This window comes from Elephas maximus, chromosome 7, assembly GCF_024166365.1.
Source record: "Elephas maximus indicus isolate mEleMax1 chromosome 7, mEleMax1 primary haplotype, whole genome shotgun sequence".
Classification (NCBI taxonomy): domain Eukaryota; kingdom Metazoa; phylum Chordata; class Mammalia; order Proboscidea; family Elephantidae; genus Elephas; species Elephas maximus.
The window spans coordinates 5,388,925-5,401,257 of NC_064825.1; positions in this window are offsets into that span (position 1 = coordinate 5,388,925).

Sequence of the window (12,333 nt, forward strand, 5' to 3'; positions counted from 1 at the left end):
CTAGCACTAACTCTAACTCTAAACCTAACCCTAACCTAGCCCTACCCTTTAGCGTAAACCTAGCCTGAAACCTAGCGTTACATCTACCCGAACCCTAACCCTATTCCTAACCCTAACACTAACCTTAACCCTACTCTAACCTTAAACCTAACCCTGACTATTAACTGAACTTCACCCTGACTCTAAGCCTAACTCTAACTCTAACCCTAACCATAACAATTACCTTAAACCCTCACCTTAACTGTAAACCTAAGCCTAACCCTCACCCTAACCCTTAACCGTATCCCCAACCCTAAACCTAATGCTATCCCTAATCCTAACCCTAATACGAACAATAACCCTAACCTAACCCTAATATTAACTCTAAACTTAACCCTACCCGAACCATAAACCTAACCCTAACACCCTAAACCTAACGTCTAACACCATCTCTAATCCTAACCCTTATCATAACCATCACCCTTAACCGAAACTTCACACTAACACTAAACCTAACCTCATGCTAACCCTAAACATAACCCCTAACCCTAACCCGAACCCTAAACCTAACCTTAAAACTAACCTGAACACAAACCCAAACTCTAGCCCTAACTCTAAAAATAACCCTCACCCTATCCTAAACTTCATCCAAACCCTAACCCTAACTTTAACCCTAAACCTAAACCTAACCTAAACCCTAACCTTGAACCAATCTCTATCAATAACGCTAGTCCATTTGTAAGCCTAGACCGAACACTTATAATAACCCTGAACCTAACACTAAACTTAATCCTAATCCTAAACCTAGACCTAATCCTAATCCTAACCCTAGACCTAATCCTAACCCTAACCTTAACTCTAACCTTGACCCTAAATAGAACACTAACTCTAACCCTCGACTTGGAGCTAAATCTAAATCTTACCCTACACCTAATCCTAAACTTAAACCTAACCCTAACCCTAAACCTAAGCCTGACTCTCAACTGAACACTAACCCCTAACCTAATCTTCTCCCTTAACATAAACTTCACCCTAACCCTAACCCTAAAACTAAACATAACACTAAATCTCACCCTAACCCTTACCCTAACCCTAATCCTAACCAAAACACTAACACTAATCCTAAACTTAACTCTAACCCTGACCCTAACTCTAACTCTAGCCTAATCCTATCCCTAGAACTGATCCTACACATTCAGCTTAAATGGAAACCTAGCAGTAACCTTCACAGGAATATCTAAACCTAACCCCAACCTTTAACCTAAACCTATTTTTTTTATCTCTAACCTTAACATAGCCCTAAACTTAACCATGACTTAAACCTAACACTAACCCTAACACTAACTCTAAACCTAACCTTAACCCTCAACTTAATCCTAACCTTATCCCTAACCCTAACCCCTAACGCTAACCCTAAGCTCAAACCTCACCCTTAACTTAAACTTCACCCTAACCCTAACCCTAAAGCGAACACTAACCCGAACCGTAAACCGAACCCTAAACCTGACCCTAACATTAACACAGACAGCTAACCCTAACACTAAGCCTAACCCTAAACTTATCCCTAACATTAACACAAACACCAAACCCTAACGCTAACCCTCATTCTTCACCTAAACTTCACCCTAAACATAAGCCTAACACTAACACTGAAACTAAACCTAACCCTAAACTATTCCCTAACTCTAGCCTAACCCTAAACCTAACCCTAACTCCAGCCCTAACCCTAACTGTAACACCGTAAAACATCAGCTTAACTGTAAACCTAACACTAAACCTCACACAAACCCCTAACCCTTTCCCTAACCCTAACCATATCCCTCATCCTAGCCCTAACCCTGACCTAAACCTAACCCTTACTCTAACCCTAAACTTAACCCTAACCTTCTCTCTGCCCTACCCTAACCCTAACTCTAACAATAACTCTAAACCTGCCCTAACCGTAACCCTCAACCCTAGCACTAACTCTAACTCTAAACCTAACCCTAACCTGGCCCTACCCTTTAGCGTAAACCTAGCCTTAAACCTAGCCTTACATCTACCCGAACCCTAACCCTATTCCTAACCCTAACACTAACCTTAACCCTACTCTAACCTTAAACCTAACCCTGACTATTAACTGAACTTCACCCTAACTCTAAGCCTAACTCTAACTCTAACCATAACCATAACAATTACCTTAAACCCTCACCTTAACTGTAAACCTAAGCCTAACTCTCACCCTAACCCTTAACCGTATCCCCAACCCTAAACCTAATGCTATCCCTAATCCTAACCCTAATACGAACAATAACCCTAACCTAACCCTAATATTAACCCTAAACTTAACCCTACCCGAACCATAAACCTAACCCTAACACCCTAAACCTAACGTCTAACACCATCTCTAATCCTAACCCTTATCATAACCATCACCCTTAACCGAAACTTCACACTAACACTAAACCTAACCTCATGCTAACCCTAAACATAACCCCTAACCCTAACCCGAACCCTAAACCTAACCTTAACACTAACCTGAACACAAACCCAAACTCTAGCCCTAACTCTAAAAATAACCCTCACCCTATCCTAAACTTCATCCAAACCCTAACCCTAACTTTAACCCTAAACCTAAACCTAACCTAAACCCTAACCTTGAACCAATCTCTATCAATAACGCTAGTCCATTTTTAAGCCTAGACCGAACACTTCTAATAACCCTGATCCTAACACTAAACTTAATCCTAATCCTAAACCTAGACCTAATCCTAATCCTAACCCTAGACCTAATCCTAACCCTAACCTTAACTCTAACCTTGACCCTAAATAGAACACTAACTCTAACCCTCGACTTGGACCTAAATCTAAATCTTACCCTACACCTAACCCTAAACTTAAACCTAACCCTAACCCTAAACCTAAGCCTGACTCTCAACTGAACCCTAACCCCTAACCTAATCTTCTCCCTTAACATAAACTTCACCCTAACCCTAACCCTAAAACTAAACATAACACTAAATCTCACCCTAACCCTTACCCTAACCCTAATCCTAACCAAAACACTAACACTAATCCTAAACTTAACTCTAATCCTGACCCTAACTCTAACTCTAGCCTAATCCTAACCCTAGAACTGACCCTACACACTCAGCTTAAATGGAAACCTAGCAGTAACCTTCACCGGAATATCTAAACCTAACCCCAACCTTTAACCTAACCCTATTTTTTTTATCTCTAACCTTAACATAGCCCTAAACTTAACCATGACTTAAACCTAACACTAACCCTAACACTAACTCTAAACCTAACCTTAACCCTCAACTTAATCCTAACCTTATCCCTAACCCTAACCCCTAATGCTAACCCTACCTCAAACCTCACCCTTAACTTAAACTTCACCGTAACCCTAACCCTAAAGCAAACACTAACCCGAACCGTAAACCGAACCCTAATCCTGACCCTAACATTAACACAGACAGCTAACCCTAACACTAAGCCTAACCCTAAACTTAACCCTAACCTTAACACAAACACCAAACCCTAACGCTAACCCTCATCCTTCACCTAAACTTCACCCTAAACAGAAGCCTAAACCTAACCCTAAAACTAAACCTAACCCTAAACTATTCCCTAACTCTAGCCTAACCCTAAACCTAACCCTAACTCCAGCCCTAACCCTAACTGTAACACCGTAAAACATCAGCTTAACTGTAAACCTAACACTAAACCTCACACAAACCCCTAACCCTTTCCCTAACCCTAACCATATCCCTCATCCTAGCCCTAACCCTAACCTAAACCTAACCCTTACTCTAACCCTAAACTTAACCCTAACCTTCTCTCTGCCCTACCCTAACCCTAACTCTAACAATAACTCTAAACCTGCCCTAACCGTAACCCTGAACCCTAGCAGTAACTCTAACTCTAAACCTAACCCTAACCTGGCCCTACCCTTTAGCGTAAACCTAGCCTTAAACCTAGCCTTACATCTACCCGAACCCTAACCCTATTCCTAACCCTAACACTAACCTTAACCCTACTCTAACCTTAAACCTAACCCTGACTATTAACTGAACTTCACCCTAACTCTAAGCCTAGCTCTAACTCTAACCGTAACCATAACAATTACCTTAAACCCTCACCTTAACTGTAAACCTAAGCCTAACCCTCACCCTAACCCTTAACCGTATCCCCAACCCTAAACCTAATGCTATCCCAAACCTTATCCCTAACCCTAACCCTAATACGAACAATAACCCTAACCTAACCCTAATATTAACTCTAAACTTAACCCTACCCGAACCATAAACCTAACCCTAACACCCTAAACCTAACGTCTAACACCATCTCTAATCCTAACCCTTATCATAACCATCACCCTTAACCGAAACTTCACACTAACACTAAACCTAACCTCATGCTAACCCTAAACATAACCCCTAACCCTAACCCGAACCCTAAACCTAACCTTAAAACTAACCTGAACACAAACCCAAACTCTAGCCCTAACTCTAAAAATAACCCTCACCCTATCCTAAACTTCATCCAAACCCTAACGCTAACTTTAACCCTAAACCTAAACCTAACCTAAACCCTAACCTTGAACCAATCTCTATCAATAACGCTAGTCCATTTGTAAGCCTAGACCGAACACTTATAATAACCCTGATCCTAACACTAAACTTAATCCTAATCCTAAACCTAGACCTAATCCTAATCCTAACCCTGGACCTAATCCTAACCCTAACCTTAACTCTAACCTTGACCCTAAATGGAACACTAACTCTAACCCTCGACTTGGACCTAAATCTAAATCTTACCCTACACCTAACCTTAAACTTAAACCTAACCTTAACCCTAAACGTAAGCCTGACTCTCAACTGAACCCTAACCCCTAACCTAATCTTCTCCCTTAACATAAACTTCACCCTAACCCTAACCCTAAAACTAAACATAACACTAAATCTCACCCTAACCCTTACCCTAACCCTAATCCTAACCAAAACACTAACACTAATCCTAAACTTAACTCTAACCCTGACCCTAACTCTAACTCTAGCCTAATCCTATCCCTAGAACTGATCCTACACATTCAGCTTAAATGGAAACCTAGCAGTAACCTTCACAGGAATATCTAAACCTAACCCCAACCTTTAACCTAACCCTATTTTTTTTATCTCTAACCTTAACATAGCCCTAAACTTAACCATGACTTAAACCTAACACTAACCCTAACACTAACTCTAAACCTAACCTTAACCCTCAACTTAATCCTAACCTTATCCCTAACCCTAACCCCTAACGCTAACCCTAAGCTCAAACCTCACCCTTAACTTAAACTTCACCCTAACCCTAACCCTAAAGCGAACACTAACCCGAACCGTAAACCGAACCCTAAACCTGACCCTAACATTAACACAGACAGCTAACCCTAACACTAAGCCTAACCCTAAACTTATCCCTAACATTAACACAAACACCAAACCCTAACGCTAACCCTCATTCTTCACCTAAACTTCACCCTAAACATAAGCCTAACCCTAACACTAAAACTAAACCTAACCCTAAACTATTCCCTAACTCTAGCCTAACCCTAAACCTAACCCTAACTCCAGCCCTAACCCTAACTGTAACACCGTAAAACATCAGCTTAACTGTAAACCTAACACTAAACCTCACACAAACCCCTAACCCTTTCCCTAACCCTAACCATATCCCTCATCCTAGCCCTAACCCTGACCTAAACCTAACCCTTACTCTAACCCTAAACTTAACCCTAACCTTCTCTCTGCCCTACCCTAACCCTAACTCTAACAATAACTCTAAACCTGCCCTAACCGTAACCCTCAACCCTAGCACTAACTCTAACTCTAAACCTAACCCTAACCTGGCCCTACCCTTTAGCGTAAACCTAGCCTTAAACCTAGCCTTACATCTACCCGAACCCTAACCCTATTCCTAACCCTAACACTAACCTTAACCCTACTCTAACCTTAAACCTAACCCTGACTATTAACTGAACTTCACCCTAACTCTAAGCCTAACTCTAACTCTAACCATAACCATAACAATTACCTTAAACCCTCACCTTAACTGTAAACCTAAGCCTAACCCTCACCCTAACCCTTAACCGTATCCCCAACCCTAAACCTAATGCTATCCCTAATCCTAACCCTAATACGAACAATAACCCTAACCTAACCCTAATATTAACCCTAAACTTAACCCTACCCGAACCATAAACCTAACCCTAACACCCTAAACCTAACGTCTAACACCATCTCTAATCCTAACCCTTATCATAACCATCACCCTTAACCGAAACTTCACACTAACACTAAACCTAACCTCATGCTAACCCTAAACATAACCCCTAACCCTAACCCGAACCCTAAACCTAACCTTAACACTAACCTGAACACAAACCCAAACTCTAGCCCTAACTCTAAAAATAACCCTCACCCTATCCTAAACTTCATCCAAACCCTAACCCTAACTTTAACCCTAAACCTAAACCTAACCTAAACCCTAACCTTGAACCAATCTCTATCAATAACGCTAGTCCATTTTTAAGCCTAGACCGAACACTTCTAATAACCCTGATCCTAACACTAAACTTAATCCTAATCCTAAACCTAGACCTAATCCTAATCCTAACCCTAGACCTAATCCTAACCCTAACCTTAACTCTAACCTTGACCCTAAATAGAACACTAACTCTAACCCTCGACTTGGACCTAAATCTAAATCTTACCCTACACCTAACCCTAAACTTAAACCTAACCCTAACCCTAAACCTAAGCCTGACTCTCAACTGAACCCTAACCCCTAACCTAATCTTCTCCCTTAACATAAACTTCACCCTAACCCTAACCCTAAAACTAAACATAACACTAAATCTCACCCTAACCCTTACCCTAACCCTAATCCTAACCAAAACACTAACACTAATCCTAAACTTAACTCTAATCCTGACCCTAACTCTAACTCTAGCCTAATCCTAACCCTAGAACTGACCCTACACACTCAGCTTAAATGGAAACCTAGCAGTAACCTTCACCGGAATATCTAAACCTAACCCCAACCTTTAACCTAACCCTATTTTTTTTATCTCTAACCTTAACATAGCCCTAAACTTAACCATGACTTAAACCTAACACTAACCCTAACACTAACTCTAAACCTAACCTTAACCCTCAACTTAATCCTAACCTTATCCCTAACCCTAACCCCTAATGCTAACCCTACCTCAAACCTCACCCTTAACTTAAACTTCACCGTAACCCTAACCCTAAAGCAAACACTAACCCGAACCGTAAACCGAACCCTAAACCTGACCCTAACATTAACACAGACAGCTAACCCTAACACTAAGCCTAACCCTAAACTTAACCCTAACCTTAACACAAACACCAAACCCTAACGCTAACCCTCATCCTTCACCTAAACTTCACCCTAAACAGAAGCCTAAACCTAACCCTAAAACTAAACCTAACCCTAAACTATTCCCTAACTCTAGCCTAACCCTAAACCTAACCCGAACTCCAGCCCTAACCCTAACTGTAACACCGTAAAACAGCAGCTTAACTGTAAACCTAACACTAAACCTCACACAAACCCCTAACCCTTTCCCTAACCCTAACCATATCCCTCATCCTAGCCCTAACCCTAACCTAAACCTAACCCTTACTCTAACCCTAAACTTAACCCTAACCTTCTCTCTGCCCTACCCTAACCCTAACTCTAACAATAACTCTAAACCTGCCCTAACCGTAACCCTGAACCCTAGCACTAACTCTAACTCTAAACCTAACCCTAACCTGGCCCTACCCTTTAGCGTAAACCTAGCCTTAAACCTAGCCTTACATCTACCCGAACCCTAACCCTATTTCTAACCCTAACACTAACCTTAACCCTACTCTAACCTTAAACCTAACCCTGACTATTAACTGAACTTCACCCTAACTCTAAGCCTAGCTCTAACTCTAACCGTAACCATAACAATTACCTTAAACCCTCACCTTAACTGTAAACCTAAGCCTAACCCTCACCCTAACCCTTAACCGTATCCCCAACCCTAAACCTAATGCTATCCCAAACCTTATCCCTAACCCTAACCCTAATACGAACCATAACCCTAACCTAACCCTAATATTAACCCTAAACTTAACCCTACCCGAACCATAAACCTAACCCTAACACCCTAAACCTAACGTCTAACACCATCTCTAATCCTAACCCTTATCATAACCATCACCCTTAACCGAAACTTCACACTAACACTAAACCTAACCTCATGCTAACCCTAAACATAACCCCTAACCCTAACCCGAACCCTAAACCTAACCTTAACACTAACCTGAACACAAACCCAAACTCTAGCCCTAACTCTAAAAATAACCCTCACCCTATCCTAAACTTCATCCAAACCCTAACCCTAACTTTAACCCTAAACCTAAACCTAACCTAAACCCTAACATTGAACCAATCTCTATCAATAACGCTAGTCCATTTGTAAGCCTAGACCGAACACTTATAATAACCCTGATCCTAACACTAAACTTAATCCTAATCCTAAACCTAGACCTAATCCTAATCCTAACCCTGGACCTAATCCTAACCCTAACCTTAACTCTAACCTTGACCCTAAATGGAACACTAACTCTAACCCTCGACTTGGACCTAAATCTAAATCTTACCCTACACCTAACCTTAAACTTAAACCTAACCTTAACCCTAAACGTAAGCCTGACTCTCAACTGAACCCTAACCCCTAACCTAATCTTCTCCCTTAACATAAACTTCACCCTAACCCTAACCCTAAAACTAAACATAACACTAAATCTCACCCTAACCCTTACCCTAACCCTAATCCTAACCAAAACACTAACACTAATCCTAAACTTAACTCTAACCCTGACCCTAACTCTAACTCTAGCCTAATCCTATCCCTAGAACTGATCCTACACATTCAGCTTAAATGGAAACCTAGCAGTAACCTTCACAGGAATATCTAAACCTAACCCCAACCTTTAACCTAACCCTATTTTTTTTATCTCTAACCTTAACATAGCCCTAAACTTAACCATGACTTAAACCTAACACTAACCCTAACACTAACTCTAAACCTAACCTTAACCCTCAACTTAATCCTAACCTTATCCATAACCCCTAACGCTAACCCTAAGCTCAAACCTCACCCTTAACTTAAACTTCACCCTAACCCTAACCCTAAAGCGAACACTAACCCGAACCGTAAACCGAACCCTAAACCTGACCCTAACATTAACACAGACAGCTAACCCTAACACTAAGCCTAACCCTAAACTCATCCCTAACATTAACACAAACACCAAACCCTAACGCTAACCCTCATTCTTCACCTAAACTTCACCCTAAACATAAGCCTAACCCTAACCCTAAAACTAAACCTAACCCTAAACTATTCCCTAACTCTAGCCTAACCCTAAACCTAACCCTAACTCCAGCCCTAACCCTAACTGTAACACCGTAAAACATCAGCTTAACTGTAAACCTAACACTAAACCTCACACAAACCCCTAACCCTTTCCCTAACCCTAACCATATCCCTCATCCTAGCCCTAACCCTGACCTAAACCTAACCCTTACTCTAACCCTAAACTTAACCCTAACCTTCTCTCTGCCCTACCCTAACCCTAACTCTAACAATAACTCTAAACCTGCCCTAACCGTAACCCTCAACCCTAGCACTAACTCTAACTCTAAACCTAACCCTAACCTGGCCCTGCCCTTTAGCGTAAACCTAGCCTTAAACCTAGCCTTACATCTACCCGAACCCTAACCCTATTCCTAACCCTAACACTAACCTTAACCCTACTCTAACCTTAAACCTAACCCTGACTATTAACTGAACTTCACCCTAACTCTAAGCCTAGCTCTAACTCTAACCGTAACCATAACAATTACCTTAAACCCTCACCTTAACTGTAAACCTAAGCCTAACCCTCACCCTAACCCTTAACCGTATCCCCAACCCTAAACCTAATGCTATCCCAAACCTTATCCCTAACCCTAACCCTAATACGAACCATAACCCTAACCTAACCCTAATATTAACCCTAAACTTAACCCTACCCGAACCATAAACCTAACCCTAACACCCTAAACCTAACGTCTAACACCATCTCTAATCCTAACCCTTATCATAACCATCACCCTTAACCGAAACTTCACACTAACACTAAACCTAACCTCATGCTAACCCTAAACATAACCCCTAACCCTAACCCGAACCCTAAACCTAACCTTAACACTAACCTGAACACAAACCCAAACTCTAGCCCTAACTCTAAAAATAACCCTCACCCTATCTTAAACTTCATCCAAACCCTAACCCTAACTTTAACCCTAAACCTAAACCTAACCTAAACCCTAACATTGAACCAATCTCTATCAATAACGCTAGTCCATTTGTAAGCCTAGACCGAACACTTATAATAACCCTGATCCTAACACTAAACTTAATCCTAATCCTAAACCTAGACCTAATCCTAATCCTAACCCTGGACCTAATCCTAACCCTAACCTTAACTCTAACCTTGACCCTAAATGGAACACTAACTCTAACCCTCGACTTGGACCTAAATCTAAATCTTACCCTACACCTAACCTTAAACTTAAACCTAACCTTAACCCTAAACGTAAGCCTGACTCTCAACTGAACCCTAACCCCTAACCTAATCTTCTCCCTTAACATAAACTTCACCCTAACCCTAACCCTAAAACTAAACATAACACTAAATCTCACCCTAACCCTTACCCTAACCCTAATCCTAACCAAAACACTAACACTAATCCTAAACTTAACTCTAACCCTGACCCTAACTCTAACTCTAGCCTAATCCTATCCCTAGAACTGATCCTACACATTCAGCTTAAATGGAAACCTAGCAGTAACCTTCACAGGAATATCTAAACCTAACCCCAACCTTTAACCTAACCCTATTTTTTTTATCTCTAACCTTAACATAGCCCTAAACTTAACCATGACTTAAACCTAACACTAACCCTAACACTAACTCTAAACCTAACCTTAACCCTCAACTTAATCCTAACCTTATCCCTAACCCTAACCCCTAACGCTAACCCTAAGCTCAAACCTCACCCTTAACTTAAACTTCACCCTAACCCTAACCCTAAAGCGAACACTAACCCGAACCGTAAACCGAACCCTAAACCTGACCCTAACATTAACACAGACAGCTAACCCTAACACTAAGCCTAACCCTAAACTCATCCCTAACATTAACACAAACACCAAACCCTAACGCTAACCCTCATTCTTCACCTAAACTTCACCCTAAACATAAGCCTAACCCTAACCCTAAAACTAAACCTAACCCTAAACTATTCCCTAACTCTAGCCTAACCCTAAACCTAACCCTAACTCCAGCCCTAACCCTAACTGTAACACCGTAAAACATCAGCTTAACTGTAAACCTAACACTAAACCTCACACAAACCCCTAACCCTTTCCCTAACCCTAACCATATCCCTCATCCTAGCCCTAACCCTGACCTAAACCTAACCCTTACTCTAACCCTAAACTTAACCCTAACCTTCTCTCTGCCCTACCCTAACCCTAACTCTAACAATAACTCTAAACCTGCCCTAACCGTAACCCTCAACCCTAGCACTAACTCTAACTCTAAACCTAACCCTAACCTGGCCCTGCCCTTTAGCGTAAACCTAGCCTTAAACCTAGCCTTACATCTACCCGAACCCTAACCCTATTCCTAACCCTAACACTAACCTTAACCCTACTCTAACCTTAAACCTAACCCTGACTATTAACTGAACTTCACCCTAACTCTAAGCCTAACTCTAACTCTAACCATAACCATAACAATTACCTTAAACCCTCACCTTAACTGTAAACCTAAGCCTAACCCTCACCCTAACCCTTAACCGTATCCCCAACCCTAAACCTAATGCTATCCCTAATCCTAACCCTAATACGAACAATAACCCTAACCTAACCCTAATATTAACCCTAAACTTAACCCTACCCGAACCATAAACCTAACCCTAACACCCTAAACCTAACGTCTAACACCATCTCTAATCCTAACCCTTATCATAACCATCACCCTTAACCGAAACTTCACACTAACACTAAACCTAACCTCATGCTAACCCTAAACATAACCCCTAACCCTAACCCGAACCCTAAACCTAACCTTAACACTAACCTGAACACAAACCCAAACTCTAGCCCTAACTCTAAAAATAACCCTCACCCTATCCTAAACTTCATCCAAACCCTAACCCTAACTTTAACCCTAAACCTAAACCTAACCTAAACCCTAACCTTGAACCAATCTCTATCAA